This window comes from Kogia breviceps, chromosome 12, assembly GCF_026419965.1.
Source record: "Kogia breviceps isolate mKogBre1 chromosome 12, mKogBre1 haplotype 1, whole genome shotgun sequence".
Classification (NCBI taxonomy): domain Eukaryota; kingdom Metazoa; phylum Chordata; class Mammalia; order Artiodactyla; family Physeteridae; genus Kogia; species Kogia breviceps.
The window spans coordinates 8814599-8839249 of record NC_081321.1 but is presented as its reverse complement, the minus strand read 5'-3'; the positions used below and the strand labels follow the sequence as shown (position 1 = coordinate 8839249).

Sequence of the window (24651 nt, the reverse complement as noted above, 5' to 3'; positions counted from 1 at the left end):
ATAAATGCCTGTATTGCGAATTTAATTCTATAGAGTTTTTGGCCTATGGGATTACATATTGATGAAGCTGACTTACATAGCTGTTCAAAATTAATGTTTTTCTATTTTTCAGCCAATCGTAATAGCCCACTAAATATAATTTGCTAGCATTACCAGTGTAATATATCCCAGAAACCCAACTTTTCCTGGAGTATCAAAAAAAAAACCCCAAAAAACGGAGTGTTCTATCCAGTGTTATTTGGACTGAAAATTTCACTAGACGTGTAATGTTTTTATAATGCTCTGCATTCTCAAGCAAATGGTACTTTAAATTAAAGAAGTAAATTAATATAGGGTAAGCTGATTTGTATCAGAAGCCCAAGAACAGGGAAGAAATAAATCAGGGGAAACAGAAACCAGCTTTTATGACAGTTTTCAACAGGTTGAAAAAACTAGTTAAAAAGGCTTCATAGGAAAAACCACAGTTGATGTTTGATAGGCTTTTTAAAAAAAATTAACTGTATCAAAATTTAAAACCAAAACAGATATCCACCATCATAAAAGAAAATGTTTCTAACGGTGGCTTAAGCAAAAATATAATTAAGAAAATGAATCTTGCCCAAAGCCACATATTATATATTCCAAAGCCAGATATCAATTTTTTTCTGATTATCTTGTGTTGTGGATAATCTGATATTTTTGTACATTTCATTTAGCCCAGATGACCAGGGGTTGGTTACCTTTGTGAAGGGATATAGGGTTCATAAAGTTTGGCCAGACTTAAAGAAGCAGGCTCAGGCTTTAAGAAGACGCCAGTCTCATACACAAACTGACTGAGAAGTTTGAAATGTAATCAAATAAATGACTGAAGGAAACAGGAGTGGCTCAAAAAGAAGGATCTGAGGCAGATTACCAAGAACAGGTACAAAGAAATAATAAAAGCTTGCCAGGGCTATGGTCAGGGAAGAAGGAAATGGGATACATCTTGACATGAAAGGAAAAAGGCATAAAAAGAAAAAATACCCTCCAATACCTCAGCAACAGGAAGAGAGTGATGAAACTTTACCTCCGTCTTGATTGGGGTTAGATACCTCATTGTAGGTATCACCAAAAAGTCCCAAGATTTTTTTATTACATACAAAAATTAATCTTGGGGGAGGGGGATGGATAAAGTGCATTATGGGCAGCTATAGTTGTGTATATGCGAATGTAAAGCTTGAAGTTGACAAAGATAAATTTAAAAAATAGAGGGGGACCCCCTGCAATTTCAGTTGAGTTATTGGGAAGGGAGGGAGGGCTATGTTATAAAAAGTTGAAACTCTTTAACTAAATTGATTTCTGGATTGACTGCAGATATGAATGAGTCAAACAGAACCTTTATCGGTGGTGTACTCTTTACACATACGGAGGTGGATACCAAAAGTTAGGGGCACGGGTCCCTGCCCAGGATGAGGATTATGAGAATTTTAAAGGAGCTACATACATACGCAAAGATAAACTGATCAGACAGCTGGGAAGTGCCAAATTCATGGTGTGAAGGAGGAAGAGACTGGAGGATTGGGACCTAATAATCTTCATAGGGATAGTGGAGTCTGACCCTGGCCTCAAAGGATGGTTAACATGAGTATGGAGGAAAGGAAGTAGGGGAGGTGAAAGGGAGAGGCCATTCATCCATCCATCCCTTCACTCAGCAGATTTGTTTGGAACCTCTGCTGTGTGCTAGACACTGTTCTCCGAACCTGGAATAGAGTGGAAAATAAGATAAGGTTTCTGCCCTTATGGAATTTACATTCTAGTGGGAGAAGACAGAAGGGCAGTAAACAAGTAAACACTACATGGAAAATCTGATGTCAGAGAGTGATGTCTTGTGTAGATAGTAATGAACAGAGTAGAGGAAATTATACAGTGCTCTTTATAGCCCCACTTATTCTGTGAATAACCTATTTTGCCTGTGATATCCTGGTGAATAATGTTAATGATTTAACTTTTTATTATTTATTTGCAGTCCAAACCAATTTGGATAGACATCTACACATTAATTGGCTTCATCTTTAACCAATTTTTAAAAAGAAACCTGCGTAATATTTTGTAGATTGAAGCATGCATGCTTTGAGTTTTTAACTCCTTGTTAACAATTTGTATGCAATTCTGCTGCTATTATTTGCTGAGAACCTCATATTTTTACAGTGAGGTTAATGTCATCCTTTACAGTTTACTTAGAGTTGTATGTATTGGGCTGTGTACTTAGGTAAGATTCTCCATTAACACCCATAATCACAATAGTGCTATAAAGTGAAGTTAAACTCCAAGGACAGTTTGTTTTGATGGTACCTTGTAGGAGAGCGCACAAAACAAAAGATGTACAGAAACTACAAGAAAGCTCTTCAGCTCAGTTACCAGAAAACGGGGTCAAGGGTGACGCCCCCTCCAGGCCTCATCCACGGTGCAGGAATCTAATGGTAAATGTGGGCTGTGTGGTGCTCTGTGTGGTTAATCATTCTCCTTACAGATTGGTAGGGGGGTTAGTGGCCTCACTGGAAATATTATCTTAAACTTAGGATTTTTACTGTTTTTCTACAAGTAGTAGACCTGATACAAAAGTGTCAGTTCTGAAATGGGGAAGTCTGGACTCTGTAGCTGTCTGACTGCCAGGTTTTACTGTTGTTGTTGACAAGATGTCCTTTGTAGTGTCAGCTAAAAATTTCTTAGTGACTCTTTCATGTTTTTGATCACATTTATGAAGTACTTCTCAAGCATTTTTTAAGAAATGTGTTCTCTCATACTCCATTCTTTCTGTAGTTTTAAACTTAAAAAAAATTATAGGTGGAACTGAGGTAAAGGATTTTCAAAAAGGATTTATACTGTGTATGTGCCTATAGAACCACATCTTGAAAATTTTTCTATATGCACCTAACCAGTTTTCATCTACAATACATTCTGACACGCTTGGAATAAGCCTGTGGAAGATAAAGCAATTTTCATAGGAAGTGGGAGATCCTTTAGCATTTCCTTGATTTCCTTCTAAACTAGATATTCCATTTAGAAAAGAATTAATTGTAGTGATAAATGCTAGGGGTCTGTGATGTGTGTGATCAAAGCTAACGTGACATCTACTCTTCAAACATATGTGAGAAGGACGGTAGAAATCAAATTTGTTTTAATGTCTGGGTCGACAGGTGGGCTAAACTGCAGTTCACAGAAAAATATAAATATAAATTGTAATGGTATATGGCAAGGTAATTAATATTAAATATCTCCATTCTTCCCCTCAAAATTAATAGGGAAAGTCATATATAGAGACATATATACTGCTTATTGTTTAACTGTATAAATGACCAAAAAATAGAACTCATATCTTAGGATAGTGCCTAGTGGAGTTCACTTTTGACAAATGTTTGCTGAGCAAATTGAATTCTCACAAATAGTTATTTTTGATGGTGGTTGCATTCTCTCTGTAGCTTAGAGCACTGTTTTTTGAGCGTTGAGTTGAAGCCTGCAGGGGGTGGCCTTCCAGCCTTGGGCACCCGCCTTGTTTAAGCTTTATGCTCACTCTGGGACCTGGACCCTGACCTCACCTCCAGCCTGCCTGACCCCGGGGCTGACCTGACCTCATCTTTTCTGAAATGGCAGGTGGTGGTTTCTTACAATTTCTTCCCTTCCTGAGCATCTGAGCTATGTCCTCTTCTGGTCACTTCTCAGAATACTCAAGTGTCCCCAGTCTGGCCTATTTTGTAGTGGGTTTCTCTTGTTATTTTCATTTATTGTTTTCTTGGAGGAGAAGCACATTTCTCAGGAAAAATAGTTCTTGACTTTGTTTTATAAACTGTACACGGTATATAAAGCATGGTATTATTTCTTCTTCCTTCTCAGCTTTAGCTGATAATCTTGTATTCACTTGTAAATTAACTGGTAAGAATGATATTTTGATGCTACAAGACAACTAAAAGCTAACAAAGACTCTTTTTTTTGGAGACAGGAAATTAGAACATGGAGTGTGTATTAGATGATACTTAAGAATTATAACTCTGAAGTTTTTATCTATTTTAATGGTATTGTGGTTATGTTAAAAAAATTCTCATCTGTTAAAAGATACATATGGAAGTATTTCCAGGCAAAATGAAATGATGCCTATTATTTGTTTTTAAAAACGTCAGGATAGGCACAAACACACACAAATGGGAAATGAAACAGTATTGACAGATTTTTGATAATTGTCGAGGGTACACTGGGGTTTGTTACTATCATCTGTGCTTCTGTGTGTATTTGGAAATATACATAATACTTCTTTAAAATATACACATTACCAATCGTAACTGTAGAGGACGAAATTTGATACAGTAAAATTATGTGGTTGGACGTTTGAGCTAATTGACCAATCAAAAACTCTCCCCTGTGCATTTTCTATAAGTTCTGCATTTAGTAAAAAAAAAAAAAAAAAATTTTAAATAGGGATAATTTTGTAGAAATATGGTCACAAGATTAAAACTCTTAACTCTGAGATCTTATAATACACCTGTAATTTATCAGTTGTTTTCACATATTTTGTCTTTTATCCTCTGAACAGGACATGAATTACCCATTTCACAGATGAGGAAACTAAGACCTTAGAGAGACTAATTTATCCAAATCCCAAAGCAAGTAAGAAGTGGCAGCGGACCTGGAGCCGAGACCTTCTGACTCATTCTCAGGTGCCCATTCTCTTATGTATACATACTTAAAAGCACTCTTTTTTGCGGTGTTAAAAACCAGAGGTTTTCTTACATTTTAGTGTCAGGACACTTTTGCATTCTTAAAAATTACTAGAACCCCAAAGATCTTTTATTTATGTGGACTATATCTGTCAATATTTAGCATATTAGAAAGTAAAACTGAGAAATGTTTAAAATACTTATTCACTTAAAAGTAAGAAACACATGAAAGGTTAACATAGATAACATTTTCATGAAAAAGGTATTCCAAAACAAAAAATGTAGTGAGACTCTCTGTAATGCATTGCTACATAGAAGATAGCTTGATTTTCATAACTGCTTTTATATTGTCTGTTGTGACATGTTGCTTTGTTTGAAGTACATGAAGAAACCCCTGGCTATACACAGAGTAGCAAAAGGGTGGGGTATTTTAGTGTCTTTTTCATATAATTGTGAACATTCTTTGATATATCAAAACTCAGCAAGTGGTAGATTCTTAAGGGTTAGTTGCAGTGTTGAATCTGAAACCTTATCAATGAATTTTTTTGTACTCTGTAATGTAAAAATCTATTGGTCCACCTTGCACTTGGGATGGATCTTTGACCTGTGTGTGATTTTATAACATCATACATTGGTCATTTGAAAAATAACAGTGGACTGAGTTCTGCAGATCTTTCAAATGTTGATGCATTTGATTACACAATATTTAGCAAATCACATTCATTAATATCACCGTGAATCTCATCCAAAAAGTCTTTAGGAAGTGGGAAGCAAGATTGGGAAGCAACTTGTCAAGATTTTGGTATGCAGTTTAAGTTTTCCAAAATTCTGAGTTTTTCTTGAAAGCGCAAATTTTACCATCAGTAACAGATACTGTTAGTTTTTCTCCTTGAAGCATCAGGCTCACTTTATTTACTTTAGAGAAAATACCAGGTACCTAAGTCTAAATAATATATATAACAGTAAGTTGTCTGCCAGGCATTCTTTTAGCAAAAATGGTATTCTATGGAAAAAGTGTATAGTTTAGCTCACAACTCAATTGCATAAATGCTTTTCCTCAAGACGGCCTATGTATTAGGCATGTAAAAATGCTTTTTCTACATATTTGGTATGATGAAATGCTCACATTTCATCACACAGATTATTAAAAAGACCACGTTTTCAAGAGTGAGATTTAATAAAATTAATAACTTTTACTGTTTTATCAAAGGCATATGTGAAACTGGCTTTTAAAAAATGATTGATAGTGAAGAATATAATTATTACTAGTAAAGTTTTGTACCCTTGCCGTGGTTCATGCTAAAGTACCAGCAGTTTTGCCCTCCATTGCTTTTGTACCATGAGAGGAGATATCAACATGGTCGTTTCAGGGTAAATCATGAGATTCAAAAAGTTATTTAATACTTTGAGTAGTTCAGCAGCACTTGTATTTGTTGCCAAGCATTGACATAAAAGAAGCCCTTCGATGATTAGTTGGCATGGATACTGGAATAATAAAAACAAAACAGTTAAGTCCACCCATGTCTGCAGATTTGTCCGCTTATAAAGCAAAAGTACAGTGCTTAAGGAGAGGTGTTAACTTGTAGATATTAACATTTAATTTGATGAGCTGCTGCATCGTTGGAAGTGCCATTGCTGTGATTTCTTTTACTGACCCTTCATCCAGCAGACATTCAGCAATGTCAGCCGTGCAAAGCTTTTAGTTTCTCAGCTATCTTGTGCACCGCTCCAACCCGTGCATTCTGATAATTTACTTTTATGATGCTTTTTCATTTCTAATTTGAAAACAATCTTTTGCTTCTGAAGAGCTCATCGTGTCAAAATTTATAACATTCCGGTTTTTTTTTTTTTTTTTTTTCTTTTTAATGGGATCTTCCCAGACCGGGGCACGAACCCGCGTCCCCCGCCTCGGCAGGCGGACCCCCAACCACTGCGCCACCGGGGAAGCCCCTGTTTCTTTTTCTTTAAACCCTCGTTTCTTTTTCTTTAAACCCTCGATGAATTCACTGGATGATGATGAGGTAGTGGAGATTACAGCCGATATAACCAAAGATTGCTCTTGCTAGGAACATAGAAGTACTGAGAACACACGGAAAATTTCTGAAAACATGCATATTTATACCTTAAACTTGCTACCTTAGAACATTCTAAACACAAGAATATACAAGCATATGTTTCCTTAGCTGTCAGAATGATACATTATCATCACACACTATGTATTCTCTGGATTCACTGTTGTGAAAAAGGCAGGTAACATCTTTGTATTACTAAAAAGAGTTTTGACGTTGTCGATGCCCCGAAAAGGTCTCGGGGACCTCGCACCGGGGCATCTCTGGATCACACTTTGAAAATGCTGATGTAAACTGGTGCCCTGTCCTAACATATTTTTATTTTTATTTTTTATTTTTTTTGTGGTATGCGGGCCTCACTGTTGTGGCCTCTCCCGTTGCGGAGCACAGGCTCCGGACGCGCAGGCTCAGCGGCCACGGCTCACGGGCCCAGCCGCTCCGCGGCACGTGGGATCTTCCCGGACCGGGGCACGAACCCGCGTCCCCTGAATCGGCAGGCGGATTCTCAACCACTGCGCCACCAGGGAAGCCCCTAACATATTTTTAGAGGAGGCTAACGCAGACATCTGTATCAATAAAGTAATGTTTCCATCTTAGTTGATTAATTTGTCAGGAAGAGGGAAATACGCTAGTGTGTGGGACGAGCCGTGTGGTCTGGAGATCATAGCGGTGGAAGGTGGTGTAACCTCAGAGAGTGGTGGGTAAAGGGTAGACAGAGGGTGGAGTTGGTAAAAGCGCTTTACGACTTAACAAAAAATGAACACTTGTTCTCTCTGGATTTTTGTTTTAAGCTAAAAAAGCACTGGGTCTACATATATATGTTCATACTCATTTGTATCTATGCTCAAAATCAGGGTACTCAGCCATTTTTTCCTTGAGTGATAGCAGGGGAGAGATGCCAGCACACCTGAGAGGAGAACAGGTGTTCACGGCCATTGTCCGTTTCTTCCAACCAGGGAGGCTGTGAATGGAGTAGACATTGGTTATCACGGGAGGCGCTGCAGGCATAACTGGGCTGTAGGCAGAGATGGAGATGAGTGATTGGGGGCAGAGGAAAACTGTGGGGTGAACACAGGGAGAACGGGGCCCAGGGACATACGGAGGTGGGCACAACTGCAGTCATGGAGATGAACGTATATTTGAAAGATTTCCATCAAAATACAGTTCAAATAACTTGAAATAACTACTGGGTCGTCTGAGTTCGAATGTCTTACCAGTATTCAAATCCTATTATTATAACCTGTGCAGGAGAAAACAGCAATGCCATGAATTTGGTGTAGTGCTGGGAAGCCTCTAAGCTTCGGTTACAGGCATCAGTATGTGAACATATTGACTGGGCCAGGTTTGGGGCTGCAAATTCAAGAACGAAATTTTAATATGTAATTTTTTTACTAACAGGTAATTATGAGTAAAGGAGACAGAAGAATGTAGTTCAGATAGATATCGTTCATCAGTTTGTTATTTATGTGGTACTCATTTCCAGAAGAGATTTGAGATGGCAGAAGGAAGGATCAAAGTCAGTAATCAAGAGCAAACACGATTCTGAGTCATATTTTTTTCCCTTATGTTTTATCTACTGATGATGTCTATTTTAATAGGGTCATATAGTTGAGGTACTGTAGCTATGAAGTAATTAAACTGGTCTCTGTTAACTATGCAGGAGACGTATAATCTTGTCACTTTTTAGTTGCATATGTTTAAGTACAGTATACATGTGTAATGGGAGTGCTTGGGCAGGAGAATCATAGCAGGGCACAGAAAGAGTCTTTTTAAATTCAGTACTGCTTTCACCTGTAGTTAACAGAAAGCCATGAGCAGAAGCTTAAGCCATGAGTTACTTATTATCATGCAGTTCACAGAAGTTCAGAGGTAGGTGGTCTCAGGAGGCCCAGCCGCTCAGCAGTGTCCTCAGGGCCCCAGGTCCTCTGCCCTCTTTTGCATGTTCCCTTACTGCCACCAGGTCACAAAATGGCTGCCTCAGCTCTAGGCATCACATCCCTTTTCAAGGCAAGAAGGAGGAAGTAGAGCAAGCAGTCCCTATTCCCGTGCTTGCCTGACAGAGAACAAAATCTTTCCCAGAAGCTTCCATCCAGTTTCTGCTGAAGTCTCTTTTGCTTGAACTGTTTCACACAAGACCGCCTCCCTTCACAGGAGATACCGGGCAAATGATTGCAGGTACAAGGGTAATGGGTACCAGGTTTGGTGTAACGCACATCGTGTATCACCTCTTAGGCTTAGACACGTTGCTTGCTGCCCAGGAAAAACTGGGACTCAGCCATTACAGGGGAGGCGATGTCTCTTGGGTGGCTGGCTGTGTGTCTGTCACAAATATGCAGACAGGAAAACACAGAGTACTCAGTAGCTTGCTGCATCAACTTTCCTTTAGCTCGGAGACTATTTTACGTGTTTCCTTCTTTCTTATTTTAGTGGACGGTTGCACAGACCTGAATCCCAGTTAGTCGTAGAGCTAATTTAGAGACAATTAGGTCTCAACTTCCTCAACTGTGAAATAAGAATATTGTATTAGATAATCTCTGAGGTACCTTCTGGTTCAAAAATTCTTATCTCTTCCTTTGTTCCTGTCTTCTGATCATTTCACATTTCTATCGTTTTAATCAAAAAAAGTGGACAGGGGAAATTCTCTGGCGGTCCAGGGGTTAGGACTCCGCACTTCCACTGCAGGGGGCCCAGGATTGATCCCTTGTTGGGGAGCTAAGAGCCCACAAGGCACACGGTGCGGCCAAAAAAAAAAGTGGACAAGATTAGAAGGAGAATATAGAAGTGTTTGGTGTTTTATAGTCCTCTTGATAGCTGGGCAGTGTCTCTAATAAAGATCTTGATGGTATAGAAGGTTGAAGCTTAAAATTAGGTTTTGGCTTTTTGGCAGTTAGGTAATATATTATTTATGCCCCAAATTTCCATTGAAAGTGGAAAACTAATAGCATTTTTATTTTAATAGGGGAACATATACATAGACGTCTACAGTCTGTAATCAAAATAGCCTCAGTACTGTGTTCTAAGAAAACGCCATTTGACCCGGCAGAGGAAGCATTTGAAGCACTGTAGGTTAAAACCTGGTAGAACACTGCCTTTTGTTTATGGGGCATTGGTTCTTATTTGTTAATAGTGTTTGCATTGCGTATTTGCCTTAGATAAAATTAGAGGACAGCTAAAGGAGAGTGATACCCTGCACCCTGCGTCGTAGCAACTGAACTTGACTTGAATGAGGCAGAACCTTTGCTGTTTCAAATGTCTTGAAATGGGCTCTACTTGTGTTTCAGAGAGAGAAGGGATCTGGCCCCTCCCGCAGGATCCCGTCAAGGTTACATGAATTCGGATATACACCGAGTTGAAAATCATATTCCCAACTCTTAACAAATTACCAAGCAATTACACTGCTTATAAAGGAGGCTGCTGAAATGTTAACCTAAAAAGGATTCGTCTTCTAGCCAACAGAAATCTTATAGAAGGATCCCAACGCAGTTTATTGTGTTCTATCAGTATTGGGAGATCCTGGAGATAAACATTATTAACTCTGGCATTCAGAGGGGCCCAAAGACATCTGCAGTTTGGAGTGTAATTTTAAGAATAAAATGGGTGTATGTATATGTATTTAACAGCTGTTTTAAACAGCTTAGGGGCAGCATCTAATTTCATTACTGTAGAATATCCAAATAACAGAAACTTTTCCTTCTACTGAAACCCTTTTAACTATATAATTAAAGCAGTTGTTTTCATTTTTCGTTATGTGAGTGACTAAGAGCCTTGTTAATGTAAATATTCAGGAAGCTTGATTTTATAGCTTCTTGGTTTTATAACCAACAATAAAAATCATGTACAGTGGAAAACCCCTTCTTCTCTTGAATACAGTCCTAGCCGATAGACGAACTCAAGGAATTTTTTTCTGGCAAACGAATGACCTTGTGGCAGGATCTTAGAAGCTGCCAGTGGCTGTCTCATTATAGAATGTAATTAACGTGATGTTAATTTAAGGCGACACAGTATTTGGTGGTGGAGGGGTTGGATTTCCAAGTACCAAGTGTTAGGTAGTATGGTATCCACTTGCCAGGAAAAAGTAGTTTTATACAAGTTCTTAATAAAAGTTATTGTGAAATCAGTGGAGATTTTTATTGTACAAACGACCTTAGTTCATTTATTACAAAGAGCACTTTGACTTCTGAGTCTGGTTGGCTTTTTTTCTGGACCAAAGATCCATTCTTTTTGCCAGGGGTCATCGGCATGTCCCTGTTATCAGCAGGAGCAGGTATTACCGAGTGACGTCTAAGAGTGAGGTATTAGAAGGGATGCAAAGAAGTGTAGCCCGTGACCTTGGTCATCCAGGAGTTGATACTTGTTGTTAGCACCCCTTGACTGATTATCTGCTCTTCCTGGTTGAAGCAGATCACTGTGAAACACATTATTCTTTGCCCTAGGGCTTCTTTAGCCAGGGGTCCAGCACATCAGTCTCCACTCTCCGAGGCTGAGGGATGAATTCACAATCAGCAGTGGAGGTCAGTCCGCCTGAAGTCCTCTCCTGGCCATTTCGCCTTCTCACCTGTGACTGCGGAGCAGCCCTGCTCGCTGCATGTAGGAGCCGAGTGCTTGTTGGCTGCTACCGTAGGCTAGTTTAGGGGAAGGAAGACAGCGTCCTGGAGCAGTTCTCGGCCCTTTAGGTATGAAAGATTGGGAGGGACACAGCAAAAAAGAGGGAGGAGATCTATTACCATTTTTTTTTCTTTTCTTTTTAAAAAAAAATTGTGGTTAAAAACAATGTAAAATTTATCATTGTAACCATTTTCAAGCTACAGTTCAGTACTCTTAAGAATGTCCACAGTGTTGTGAAACAGATCTTTAGAACTTCTTACATCCTGCAGATCTGAAACTCTATACCCGTTCAACAGCAAATCCCCTTTTCTCCCTCCCCCACCTCTGGTACCCACACCGTTCTATGTTCTGTTTCTATGAATTTGACTATTTTAGATACCTCATGTAAGTGGAATCGTACAGTGTTCATCTTTTTGTGACTTACTTCACTTAGCATAATGTCCTCAAGGCTCATCCACGTTGTAACACGTAGCAGGATTTCCTTCCTTTTTAAAGCTGAATAATATTGTATTATTATTATGTGTTTAATCGCATTTTGTTCATCTGTTGTTATTGGGGTGGCTATTGTGAATGATGGATATACAAATATCTCCTGGAGACCCTGCTTTCAATTCTATTGGATAAATACCCAGAAGCAGAGTACCTGGGTCATATGGTAATTCTATTTTTAATTTTTTGAGGAACTGCCATACTGTTTTATACAGCAGCTGTACCAATTCAAAATCCCACCAACAGTGGACAAAGGTTCTAATTTCTCCACATCCTTGTCAACACTTGTGATTTTTGTGGGGCTTTTTTGTTTTTTAAGTAATGGCCATTCTAAAGGTGTGAGGTGATACCTCATTGTGGTTTTGCTTTTCATTTCTCTGATGATTAGTAATGGTGGGCATCTTTTCATCTCCTTGTTGGCCATTTGTGTATCATCTCTGGGGAAGTATCTAAGTCCTTTGCCCATTTTTTGATCGGTTATTTAATTTTTTGTTGTTGACTTGTAAGATGCCATTTTCTCGTGAAAATATGAATTAGCAGAGTAGAACTTCTCACAGATCAGGTGGGCTATAGTGCAGGATACAGAAATACAGTGAGCGGAGCAGAGGAACTGTAGTAACTGTGGAGGAGCTCCGCCATCTTTAGCCACTATCAGTGCAGCTTGTTTAGTTGAGGGCTTTTACTCCCAAAGAGGACTTGAGGCCTCATTCATCCTCCTCTAACTATCCTTCCTCCTCCTTATTACCTATAAAACCAGGGGGGCGGACAAGATGATAACTGAGGTGTCTTCCAGATCTGAAATACTGAGTTTTGAGAGTATTGCCTTTTACCAACTGACCTACCTCTAACATCTGAAGTTTCCTTGGAGCCTCAGTAATATGTGACTCCTAGACTAAGAAGTCTTTGTTGATGGCTAATAAGAAGTGCTCCACCAAAGTCTTATTGAATCTTTGGTTTGCTAACTTTTTATTTTATTTTATTTAAAAAATTTTTTATTGCAGTTATTTATTTTTGGCTGCATTGGGTCTTCGTTGCTGCGAGCGGGCTTTCTCTAGTTGCAGAGAGCGGGGGCTACTCTTTGTTGCGGCGCGTGGGCTTCTCGTTGCGGTGGCCTCTCTTGTGGAGCATGGGCTCTAGGAGCGTGGGCTTCGGTAGTTGTGGCACGCAGGCTCAGTATTTGTGGCTCGCAGCTCTAGAGCACAGGCTCAGTAGTTGTGGCGCTCTGCGGCATGTGGGATCTTCCCGGACCAGGGATGGAACCCTTGTCCCCTGCATTGGCAGGTGGATTCTTAACCATCACGCCACCAGGGAAGCCCCTGGTTTGCTACCTTTTAACTCCTTTGGCTCTTTATAGTATGGTGTCGCCTCCAGATCCTGGGCCTACAGGTCAGTTCTTTAACTGCCGCCTCACACAAGTCCTCACGTGTGGTAGAGTGCTCGGGCTTGGACTTTGCCCTGGAGAATTAAGAGCAGTTGTTATTTTTTAAACCTATTCACAGTCATGAGGAAATAGAAGCCAAAGTTCATTGGACAGTGTATTTGTTGTTTGGAACACATAGAGCAAACAGAACTAAATTCAGTGAATTCTCATTTCTGTAAAACTAGCTATATATATATATATATATATAATTATTTTTTTTTTTTTTTTGCGGTACACGGGCCTCTCACTGCTGTGGCCTCTCCCGTTGCGGAGCACAGGCTCCGGACGCGCAGGCTCAGCGGCCATGGCTCTCGGGCCCAGCCGCTCCGCGGCACGTGGGATCTTCCTGGACTGGGGCACAAGCCCGCGTCCCCTGTATCGGCAGGCGGACCCTCAACCACTGCGCCACCAGGAAAGCCCAAAAACTAGCTATATTTTTATGTTAAATGCTAGATCTAAAGAAATCTTACCCAAATGATTTGTTTATTCCCTGCCCATGGCTTTTATAGTGATATTTTGGTAATAATTTTTAAAAAGTAATGTGATTGTGGTGGTTGATGTTGAAGGTTGCCGTGGACTCTGATAGGATATGTTTGGAATTACTTTTAGATTTCAAGCACTTGGTAGTTTTAATTTTTTGCATCTCACAGATACCATCTGACAGATAACCAGTCTTTAGGGAGCTCATCTTAGTTACATGGAGTTACGTTATCACAATATGGCGCTGTGACTTAAAATGCTGTAATGCTAACGGTATTCTATGAGGTAATAAGGTAAACAAGCAGAATCCAGTAAACCCCATAGGAATAAGTGAGGAATATGCATGATGACTCAGAAAGAGTGAGTTTCTGGTCGTGCTTGCAGTGGAACCCAGGCTGTCCAGTCCAGCGGTGTCTTTGACCTTGGCCATCTGAGGCATCTCCGTTGCCTTCTGGCCTGTTGTCAGGTCTTGATGGAACATTGCCAGTCCCTTCTTTTGCCAAAATGCTAGATATAGCCAGTGTGTGAGCAGGGGAGGGGTAATGCAGGGGCTGAGGCAACGTCAGAGAGCTACGTTGTGAAAAGCTGCTAAAATGTTCAGAGCCACCTGATGTCATCCTTCATCTAGATGATACAGTCCACTCAAGGATTGAAACTGCATTTGGTAACATGATTTCATAGCAAAAGATTTATCTAGGCCCTGTGGGGCTCCTCATCACCGTCCCTCTGATCATAGGTTAGTCATTTAATTATGAAAAAACATAACCACCAGAGCACAGGTAAAGTGAAAAGGCAAAACTAACTTCTGGTTGGTAATTAGTAGCCCAGAATTCATCAATGTCAAAAGGGTGTAAGGTTTCCCCTCCACATGGTAGCATTTCATAAATTTTACAATATATAAAACTATCACGTTTCCATTATTCATCCATTTATTTATGTTGCATGGGAAATGTAACTTCTATACATTTTGGTTTCTGGTTTCTAAAAGTATGTGATGTTACTATTATTACAACATCAATATCATTTGTACTGGGAGTTGTTTTTCCTTTTGGGGGATTCAGAATCCAAATATTCAACATCAGCATATGGTACATAAGGCTGTCAGACTGTGATTTGGTCATCATGCCTCTGATCTGCTCTGTATTTGGGGGGAAGTATTTGCTAGGAAATGTGACTGAAGGGATCATACAGTTTTGGCTAGGTGGTAGGATTTTAGAATATCGTTAGACTTCATTTATCCATGTACCGTCTAGCCTATTATTAGAGTAACAAGATTTGATCATTGAGCTTTTCTAATTAAATTGGGAATGTACATATAAAAATGTTTTGATAGTATAAAAAAATCAGTTAATGTAGTTCACCACATTAACTGTAAAAGGTAGAAAAATCATATGACGATCTCAGTAATTCAGGCAAACTATTTGTTAAAATCTGGTATCTGTTCATGATAAAAGAAACTCTTAGCAAACAAAAATAGGAACTTCCTAAATGTGAACCAAGTTCTGGTGAGGATGCAGATAAAATGGAACTTTCATATGTTGCTGGTGGGAGTGCAAAATGGTGCGGCTATTGCAGAAAACAGTTGAACAGTTTCTTATAAAGATAAACGTACACTTAACCATATGACTCGTCAGTCATGTTCCTGGGTATTTACTTAAGAAAAATGAGAAATTATGTTCACACAAAAACCTGTCCTCAAATATTTATGCAGTTTTATGAATAATCACCCCAAACTAGAAAGAACCCAAATATCCTACAACCGGTGAATGAATATACAAATGGTGGTACATTCCTACAGACTATTGATAAATGCAACAACAGGTATGACTCTTAAAGGCAGTATGTTGAGTAAAAGAAGGCACTGTCAAAAAGTGATGCACTATATGATTCAATTTAAGTCATATTCTAGAAAGGCAAAGCTGTAGGTATGGAGAACAGGTCAGTGGTTGCCAGGTTTCAGGGTGGGGAGAAGGTGCTGATTACAAAAGAGTGGCCTGAAGAAATTTTCTGGAGTGATGGAAGTGTTCTGTCTTGGTTGTGGTGATGGTTACATTATACATCTGGTCAAAACTCATAGAACTGCATATCAAAAAACATGAATTTTACTTTTTATAAATTAAAAGTAATATTTTTTAAAAAGTAAGTTTAGATACCAGTCAGTATGTGAAATCTGTATTTCTGTAGAGCAGTAGTAACCAGAAAATGAAGTTTTAAGAAAGATGATATGTATAATAGCATCAAAAAATATCAGATACCTAGGACTAAATCTAATGAAAGATGTCTAAAATCGTTATACAAGCTGATTCTAAAAGTCATATGGAAACACAAATGGCCAATTAGTCAAGGTAATAATATTGAAGAAAAACAAATTGCAGAATTTACACTATTGTATATGCAGTGTAGAATAAACAAATAGATCAATGGAATAGAACAGAAACCAGAAACAGACCCACAATTAATATATAAAAGTATGTGTGTATTTATAAGTAATACATATATTTTATATACACACATATATACACACACACTTAATTTATGATTAAGATGGCATCATACAGCAATGTGGAAAGAAAAATCTGTTCAATAAATAATCCTGGATCAATTGCTTATCCACATTGAAAAAAACTAATTTTGCCCCCTACCTCGCATCATACACACAAAAGAATTCCAGGTCAATTGTAGATCTAAACACAGGAGGTTAAAAGAAGCTTCTAGAGGTGCTCAACACAGTAGTCATCAAATAATGCTCAATAAAACTGGAGTGAATTATCCCTGCACACTGACCAGAATAGCTAAAATTTAAAAACAAATACAGCAACGAAAAACTTGACAATATCAAGTGTCAGCAAGGATGCAGAACACCCAGAACTCTCAAACACTGATGGTGAAACTGCAAATTAGCGCAATTGCTTTGGAAAATTGGTAGTATTAAAGCTCTACACTCATTGTGCCTCTGACCCAGCAAGTCCAGTCCTAGTTGTATACCCAACAGAAACGGGTGCTTATGTTCACCAAAAGACGTGTACAAGAATGTTCATAGCATAATTCATAATAACTCCAAACTGGAAACAACCCAAAAAGTCCATCAATAGAAGAATGGAGAAATATAATACATTGTTGTATATTCAGTGAAATAACCATAGAACAGCAAACAGGAAAGACTACTGCTATTGACAACAACATGGGCTCGAATAGAATGTTGAGTAAAAGAGTTCAGACACAAAAGAGTTCAAAAACAAGAAAACTAGGACTTCCCTGGTGGCGCAGTGGTTAGGAATCCGCCTGCCAGTGCAGGGGACACGGTTTCGAGCCCTGGTCCGGAAAGTTCCCACATGCCACAGAGCAACTAAGCCTGTGTGCCTGCGCTCTGGAGCCTGCGAGCCACAACTACTGAGTCTGCATGCCACAACTACTGAAGCTCATGCACCTAGAGCACATGCTCTGCAACAAGAGAAGCCACCGCAATGAGAGGCCCACACATTGCAACGAAGAGTGGCCCCAGCTCGCTGCAGCTGGAGAGAACCCGTGCTCAGCCACGAAGACCCAACGCAGCCAAAAAATAAATAAATTAATTAATTAATTTTAAAAACTACAAGCAAAACTAATATATGGGTGAGGAGTCAGGAGAGTGGTTACCTTTAGGGAGGGAGATTAGTTGATGGGATGGTATATGAGGCCAACTTCTGGAATCTTCTAGTACTTGATCAGGATGGTAGTTATATGAGTATGTTAATTTTGTAAAAGTTCTTAGTACATTCATGATTTGTATGCTTTTTGGAATATATGTTATATTTGACTAAAAAAACTTTGTTAAAAGAAATATTTTGAGTTAACCCATAGGAGTGAACGGCATCCAAGACTGGTTTTTTTTTTCATTAGTGAAGTTCATATTATCAGTGTTGTAAGAGAAAAAATTATTGTATCTACAGATGCAAATAACTAGCTCCATAAATAAATATAGAGAACAGGTTTAAATTCTTTCCTGACTAAATCAAGACATTCCTAGGCTTCTTGAGTTTTTATTTTATTGCTTTTGTGGCTAGGGATAAACCCATTCTTCCTGTATCCCTGTTTTGTGTTTTTTTTTTTTTCCTTCATGAAAGAATATATTGTTGGAAACCATTCTATATCAGTACATATAGACAGACATCTTTCTTTTTAGAGCCATATGGAATATAACATATTTAGACCATTTGTCATTCATTGACATTGTTTCTGATTTTTTATAATTACAGTATGTTTCAGTGAACAATATTTCACATAAAATGTATTTGAGCAAGTATATTTATATAGGATAATTTATTGGAAGTAGAAGTTTTGGATCTTACAGTATGTGTAAATTATTTTAAACTCTTTGGAAGTAATTTTACACTTAGAGAAAAAAGATCAGCATCTACTATTAATAGTTTGCTCTCTTTGCTTTATCACTTGCCCTCTCTCTTCATATATATACATGATTTATTTTCCCATTTGAGAATAGCTTGCACACATCATGGCCCTCTGTCCCCAAGCACGTCAGCGGGTCTCCAAAGAACAAGGACATTCTCCTACCCACAGTAGAGCTGTCAAACCCGGTAAACCTAGCCTGGATTTAATACCTCTGTTCAGTCCACCATTTGTATCCTCATCTTGTCAGTCAATCCAACAACAGTCTTCATAGCGTTGTTTCCCTCTAGTACAGGATCCAGTTGAGGATCAGATATTGCATTTACTTGTCATGTATCTTTTTAGTTTCCTTTTCTTTGGTGTAGTTCCTTGGTCTTTCTCTGTCTTTTTTAAAAAAATTACTGAGATATAATTCACATACCATAAAATTTATACTTTTAAAGAAATCGAGATAAAACTCAAGTATAAAATGTATCCTTTTAAAGTATACAAATCAGTGGTTTTAGTGTATCTACAGAACTGTGCAACCTCACTGCTGTTGAACCATCACCCCAAACAATCCTTTTACACATTAGCAGTCACTTGCCATCTCCCTCCTCCCCGCTTTTGTGTCTGGTTTCTTTCACTTAGCTTAATGTTTTCAGAGTTCATCCATGTTGTCGCTGGTATCAGATCCGTTCCCTTTAATGGCTGAGTAATATTCTGTTGTCTAGATATAGACCACATTTTGCATATCCATTCATCAGTAGAGGCACTTTGGGGCCATTATAAATAATGCTATGAACATTCTTGTACAGGTTTTTGTGTACATGTTTTTAGTACTCTCATCTCTAAATTCTGATCTAGGCTTCATATCTCACTATAGTGCTCTGCAGAGCTTTCTTGGCCATTGTTTCCTCTAGGGTCTGTAATGGTTCGCGAGTACAGTGTCCACGTGCAAAACCCACAGACATGGAGGGCTGATTGTATTCACTGTACTACGTCATTTTATTTGAGGGACTTGAGCATCCTAGGATTTTGGTGTCCCTGCGGGCTCCTGTAACCTATCCCTGTGGTTACTGAGGGGACTGTAGTCAGAGAAACAATTGTTAGGGAGACGTGGACCAGGCAGTTTTGTCGTTCTCAAGTGGTGTGTAGACTGAAAAGCCTGAGGACCATGGGTGTAGGCAGCTAACTTCTATCTACAACTATTCAGATTGCCTGGCTCCCGAGAACGTAGGCCTTTTGCCTGCCTTACTGGGCCTTCCAATAAAATGGACTAATTTGAATGAGTTCCTCTTTTGTATTCTTCCTGCTTACACTTTGCAAGAGATGCTGCTGGGCGGAAGTGAAGTCAGTGTAATCTTTTCAGATAACTCAGAGTTGGAAAGCAGGTACCTCCCTTTCATTCTTCTCTTTTCTGTGTTTGTATTTGTGTTGGGGGGGAGGGTACTGTGTGTACCTGGGGTCTGAAGGAGGATGAACCTCCTTCCCCCTCCCCCCCTTCCCCTCTGCTAGGTCAGTGCCACAGTGGCACCCAGCAACCTGTCTGCCTCCTGAAGATGAGTCTGTGTTAAGTGTTGCCTGGCAGGAAACAGCCAACCTTCACGGGCCAGATGAAAAGAGGTTGCTTCCAGAATTTGTAGAAGGTTTTGCCGGCTGGTGATGTCCCCACTTCCTCCAGACTTCCCTTGGCCAGAGGTTGTTCGTGAATACGGGTTGTGTAGCACCCCCAGAGCTGGGGTAGGAGAACATCCAGAGGGACATATGTGCCGGTGCAGTTCATCGCCGCCCCCTCACTGACCTCCAGACGCCAGCCCTGGAAGTCCTCCCTTCTCTTACTCTTGGAGACCTCCCATCCCGCGGGGCCTGGCGGATGGCCTGGGGACAAGTTTTATTTCTATGGTACTGTCTTAAATTGTGTCCTCCCGAGGTTCCCGAGCAAAGAGGCTTGCACGGACTGGATGTTCAAAAACTGTTGTTCAGTGAATGAGCCACGGGGAGACCCACTGTTGGAAGGAGACAGCCTGTGAACGTCTCCTAGTCTAGTTTCTTCTACTGTATGTCAATAAGGTGTATTATGAATAAAAACTCCTGACTTTGGTTGAATGCCGCCTTTTTTTTTTAAAGAAATTGCTGGCACAACCTTGAGAAGGGTGGGGATATCCTTTATTTCATATAATATAGATTGTTTGGCTGGAGGCCCAAATCTTGGTTTCCGTCATCAGCTTATTAAATGAAGTTTTACAGGATTGGACTAGAGAGAGGAATTACAAAAGACTGTCCGCCCTTGTCGTGGTGATTTGCCCTTAGTAATGGGAAATTCCTGGGCGGAGATATTTAACTTGCATTGGTTTGTACAGAGGTGAAAACTGAGCTCTACCTTGTCTCCTCCCAGCCTTTAAAAGCCTTTTTTTTTTGGATACGTCTACCTCTAAAAAACAGTGAAAACAGATTGGAAACTGGGTTGCTTCAAGCGTAAGCTGTGTGATTAAGCCCCAGCGGGGTTCTGTGCCCCAGCACACCCTTGTGGCCTTCTGTTGGGTGTCATAAGTGAACTGTGCTCCTTTATTATTATTGGAATTAGAGAAACTGCGACACTGAGAACTTGACCCGTTACCTGACAATATATCCAGAACCCCAGGCTTCCAGCGGACGTTATACAACACATACCTCAAGAAATAGGGCAGACGAGTTACAGCACTGTGTGCACCACCGGGTTTCTCCTTTGCTGCCTTTTAAACTCTGCCTTGCGAGTGGCCTGTCTTCTGTGACCCTTGGGAGGAGGTAAAGAACCCACCTTTACCTGTTTGTGTAAACAATACTGATGCCCGGGGCCCACTCCCCAGGGATTCGGATTTGTTGGTCTGGGGTACTTCAGGATATTTAAGAGCTCCCCGGCTGACTTCATATGCAGCCAAGGTTCAGAAATACTGTATTAGCCAAAATACTCCCCCATTCACCCTGTGCTAAGTCATTAGCTTTTTAGTCAATGTTCCAGTTTACGAAGTAGCGCTTTTCCGCATGCCTCCTGTGTTCTCAGTGACTCAGGGAAGTAGACCAGCTTCTGCTCCCAGGGTTCCTCAGGCTCCGGGAGTGATCTGTGAAGGCTTGTCGCCTCCTCGCTTGGTCCTCTGCTTTGTACGTGGCTGTTTGTAACCGCGTGGTGGGCTGGCCTTTTGATGAGGCCCCTTCTCTTCACAGCCACACGCATCAGGCGTTTAAAAGGGTGTGTCGTTTTTCATCTTTTGAAATCTATTGCTTTCTGTGCCTTTCAGGAGCCTATTACAATTTGCAAAATGTTTGGTTAAGCTCTGTAGGGTTATGGAAAGCACTATTCATAGAAACTCTAGCTTCTGTTGCACCACTGACGAATTGTGTGACTTTGGACAAATACTTCGCATTTTGTAAATGGATATTATTAACCTACCAGAAGGCATGCACTGGACTAAATGGATGTCCTGCGTCAGCTGTGAGAGTCGGGTGGTCTCTGGCTGACTGCCCACTCCTCCATTACTGGCAGTTCCTGTCGCCATTATGTTCAGTTCAAACGCAGCTTTCACCTTTCTGTCCTCCAGGTGAGAGAGACTGAAGATCGGTAGGTTTTGACAACTCATTGAATGTGAACATTGAGAGACCCCCATCGTGTCTTTTTTTTAAAAAAAAAAATAAATAAATTTATTTCTTTATTTTTAGCGTTGGGTCCTCGTTGCTGCGCGCGGGCTTTCTCTAGTTGCAGCGAGCGGGGGCTACTCTTTGTTACGGTGCGCGGGCTTCACATCGCGGTGGCCTCTCTTTATTGCAGAGCACGGGCTCTAGGTGCGCGGGCTTCAGTAGTTGTGGCAGTTGGGCTTCAGTAGTTGTAGCTCGCGTGCTTAGTTGCTCCGCGGCATGTGGGATCTTCCTAGCCCAGGGCTCAAACCCGTGTCCCCTGCATTGGCAGTCGGATTCTTAACCACTGTACCACCAGGGAAGTCCCCCAAATGTGTCTTGAGGACATTGTTTTTCAAACTCAAGGATGTACTTAAAAACGATCCTAAGAAGCTTCTGGAGCATTTGTCAAAAATACAAATTCACAGTCTCCACTCCAAACCCTAAGGATGGATCTTCAGGGGTGGGGCCTAGGTGATTATTTTTATCAAGTTCCTAAGTAATTCTTGTGATTAAACAAAAGTGGGAAGTTGCTCTCTAGGGAATTGAATATAGTAGGCACTCAGTAAAGGAACACATGTCTCTTCTACTAACCCATTTCATTTCTCTTCCTGTAGTTTTACAGATAAAGTCCACAGTCCTAGAATTCAGAAAAACAAACACTATTTGCAGGAGAAAAAACTAAACATTGGCTGCACTGCACTTAGTGCTCTGTGATGCTTACATGTGTTGATAGCAAATGTGATAGGTTTCTTTTAAACCTATTTGGGAATCTAGGCAGAGGGATAAAACAGTAGAGCTGTATGAACATTATTCTTAGGCTCTGTGCCATGGACTACATTTTAGATGAGATGATGAAATTGGATACTTTGGTTTTTAAGTCCGTGAGTTACGTAATAGACAATCCTGTGGTCTGCTTTATACCGAAATCGCTTGTGGCAGGCATACTGTATTTGTAATCATTTTGCTTTTAATTTTAATTTTGAATTTTTGGTCTTTGATACTGAAGGTTACATTTGGAAAAGGAACATTGCCCTGTACTAAACCGTATATACTTACACTGCTTTGTCTGGAAGGCGCTCGAATGCCATGTGCCTTGGAGCGTGATGGACACAGGGATGTGTAATTACATTTTAAAAATCTCTTTAACTTTTTTCAGACTACTGAGTCACTGTTGGATAAATCCCAGGATTCTGTATTAAAACTTATTTTGGTTAATGATTCCTACAGAACAATTTTTACTTAGCTAATGCAGAGAATAGGCCCCAGTGCCTCGACTTCCAGATCTTCTTTCCTTCTCCGAACAGCATGAGAATGACATGAGTTATGACTGATTAAAACTATATACTTTGATTTTCTGTTGCAAAAGTTTTATATCCATATACACTCATATATAATGGAAAATTGGGAAATTACTGAAAAATATTCAGTATACAGGAGCAAGTCACCCGTAATGCCAACATCAGACTTCACCTCTGCTTACATTCTGCTTTACCTAATTTTGACCTTCTACTCTGTCTAATGCTTTTGGTTTCTCAACAGGCCCTGACTAGTAAAACTTGAACTTGTACATTTTGCTCATTCTGCTTGATATTGGTTCATCTGAAGCAAGGACAGAATGTGTATTGAGATATTTTCAGATGATCTCATGGTGGAATAATTTAATAATGAAGTCTAAACAGCCCTTTTCATGGGCGCTTTCAGTCAGGAAGTACGCTATTTAATAAAGGTGTTTTGTGCCTGGCGTGCTGCCTTGGATTTTGACCATCCCAGCTTCTTGGATCTTTCTTTTCGTGTCAGATTTTACAGTCACCCTCCTAGGCAGAGCCCATCCTCAGATAACTAGAACGGTAAAGGTAATAACTGGTTAGTCTCCTTTCTCCTGTTTTCTCCTTTCAATTCATACAAGGCTCCCAGAGAGACATTCCCCTGTGATGTTCTCCTGTTCTGTTGCTGAAGCTCATGGTGGCTTAGATGGCTATAGACGTCCAGGTGTGTCAGCAGTGGCCCTTCCTGTTTCACCAGCTTATTTGTCACTCGCTGATGCAGTCTGTGCTCTGGCCGGGAAAAGCTGCACACAGCCCACCCCTCTACCTTTGCTCCTGCATTTCCTCCACCTGCAATTTTCTTCCCTCTTCTCTCTGCCAGTTCATGCTTTCCTTCAAAACCCTAGGAAGCCTTCCTCTTTGACCCGCTGTACATCTGCCAGCACATTATCATTTTGTGTTTGTCCAAATGTCATTTTTTAAAAAAACTATTTACTCAACCAATTAACATCAGGGACCTGCCATCTCTTCTGTTTTTCCCACAGTGCCCTGCATTGGTTTAGACATCTAAGTTAATTTAACTTAAACCAATACAGACTGGTATTTTTCAGAGAGGTAAAGTGAGGCTTTGGTAGGAAGGTGTTTCCTGCTGCATGCGGCGTGCCGGAACCCAACCGGCGTCACGCCAGAATTGATGGAGGGAGTTGACAGAACAACCTATTAAAAAAGAAAAAAAATAGAAACACCATCCTCTCAAACTTTCGTCATAGAGCAAGTGTTTTGTGAGAAATTCCTTTTTTTTTCTTTTTTTTGGCACTCATGGTTATTTATTTTATTCTGTGGGTTATAATCCATTACTATTTATTTTGCTATTGAAATTGTGTGGGGAAATCCTTTTTTAAAAATTAGCCAATAGAGTCGCTGGGAGCTGAGATAAGTGGCCGGCCTTTTTTTTTTTTTTTTTAATTTTATTTTTTTAATTTTTCTATTTTTTTTTTTTTTTACTTTTTAAAACATCTTTATTTGAGTATAACTGTTTTACAATAGTGTGTTAGTTTCTCCTTTACAACAAAGTGAATCAGTTATACATATACATATGTTCCTGTATGTCTTCCCTCTTGTGTCACCCTCCCTCCCAC

The 24651-nt window shown here is 39.9% G+C and overlaps 1 protein-coding gene across 12 annotated transcripts in view; it reads left to right on the top strand.

The window, feature by feature from the left end:
- DUSP16 (dual specificity phosphatase 16) overlaps window positions 1-24651 on the top strand; it is a 182592-nt gene that overhangs the window by 99809 nt on the left and 58132 nt on the right. For 7 of the 12 annotated variants that reach the window (XM_067008736.1, XM_067008743.1, XM_059082633.2 and 4 more), the window contains one exon: window positions 4544-4667. The gene's annotated coding sequence lies outside the window, so the exon portion shown is untranslated. Of the gene's footprint in view, window positions 1-1296; window positions 1746-2317; window positions 2439-4543; window positions 4668-24651 lie in introns of those variants that run through there. The other 5 variants (XM_067008739.1, XM_067008737.1, XM_067008738.1 and 2 more) reach the window with 2 other exon arrangements.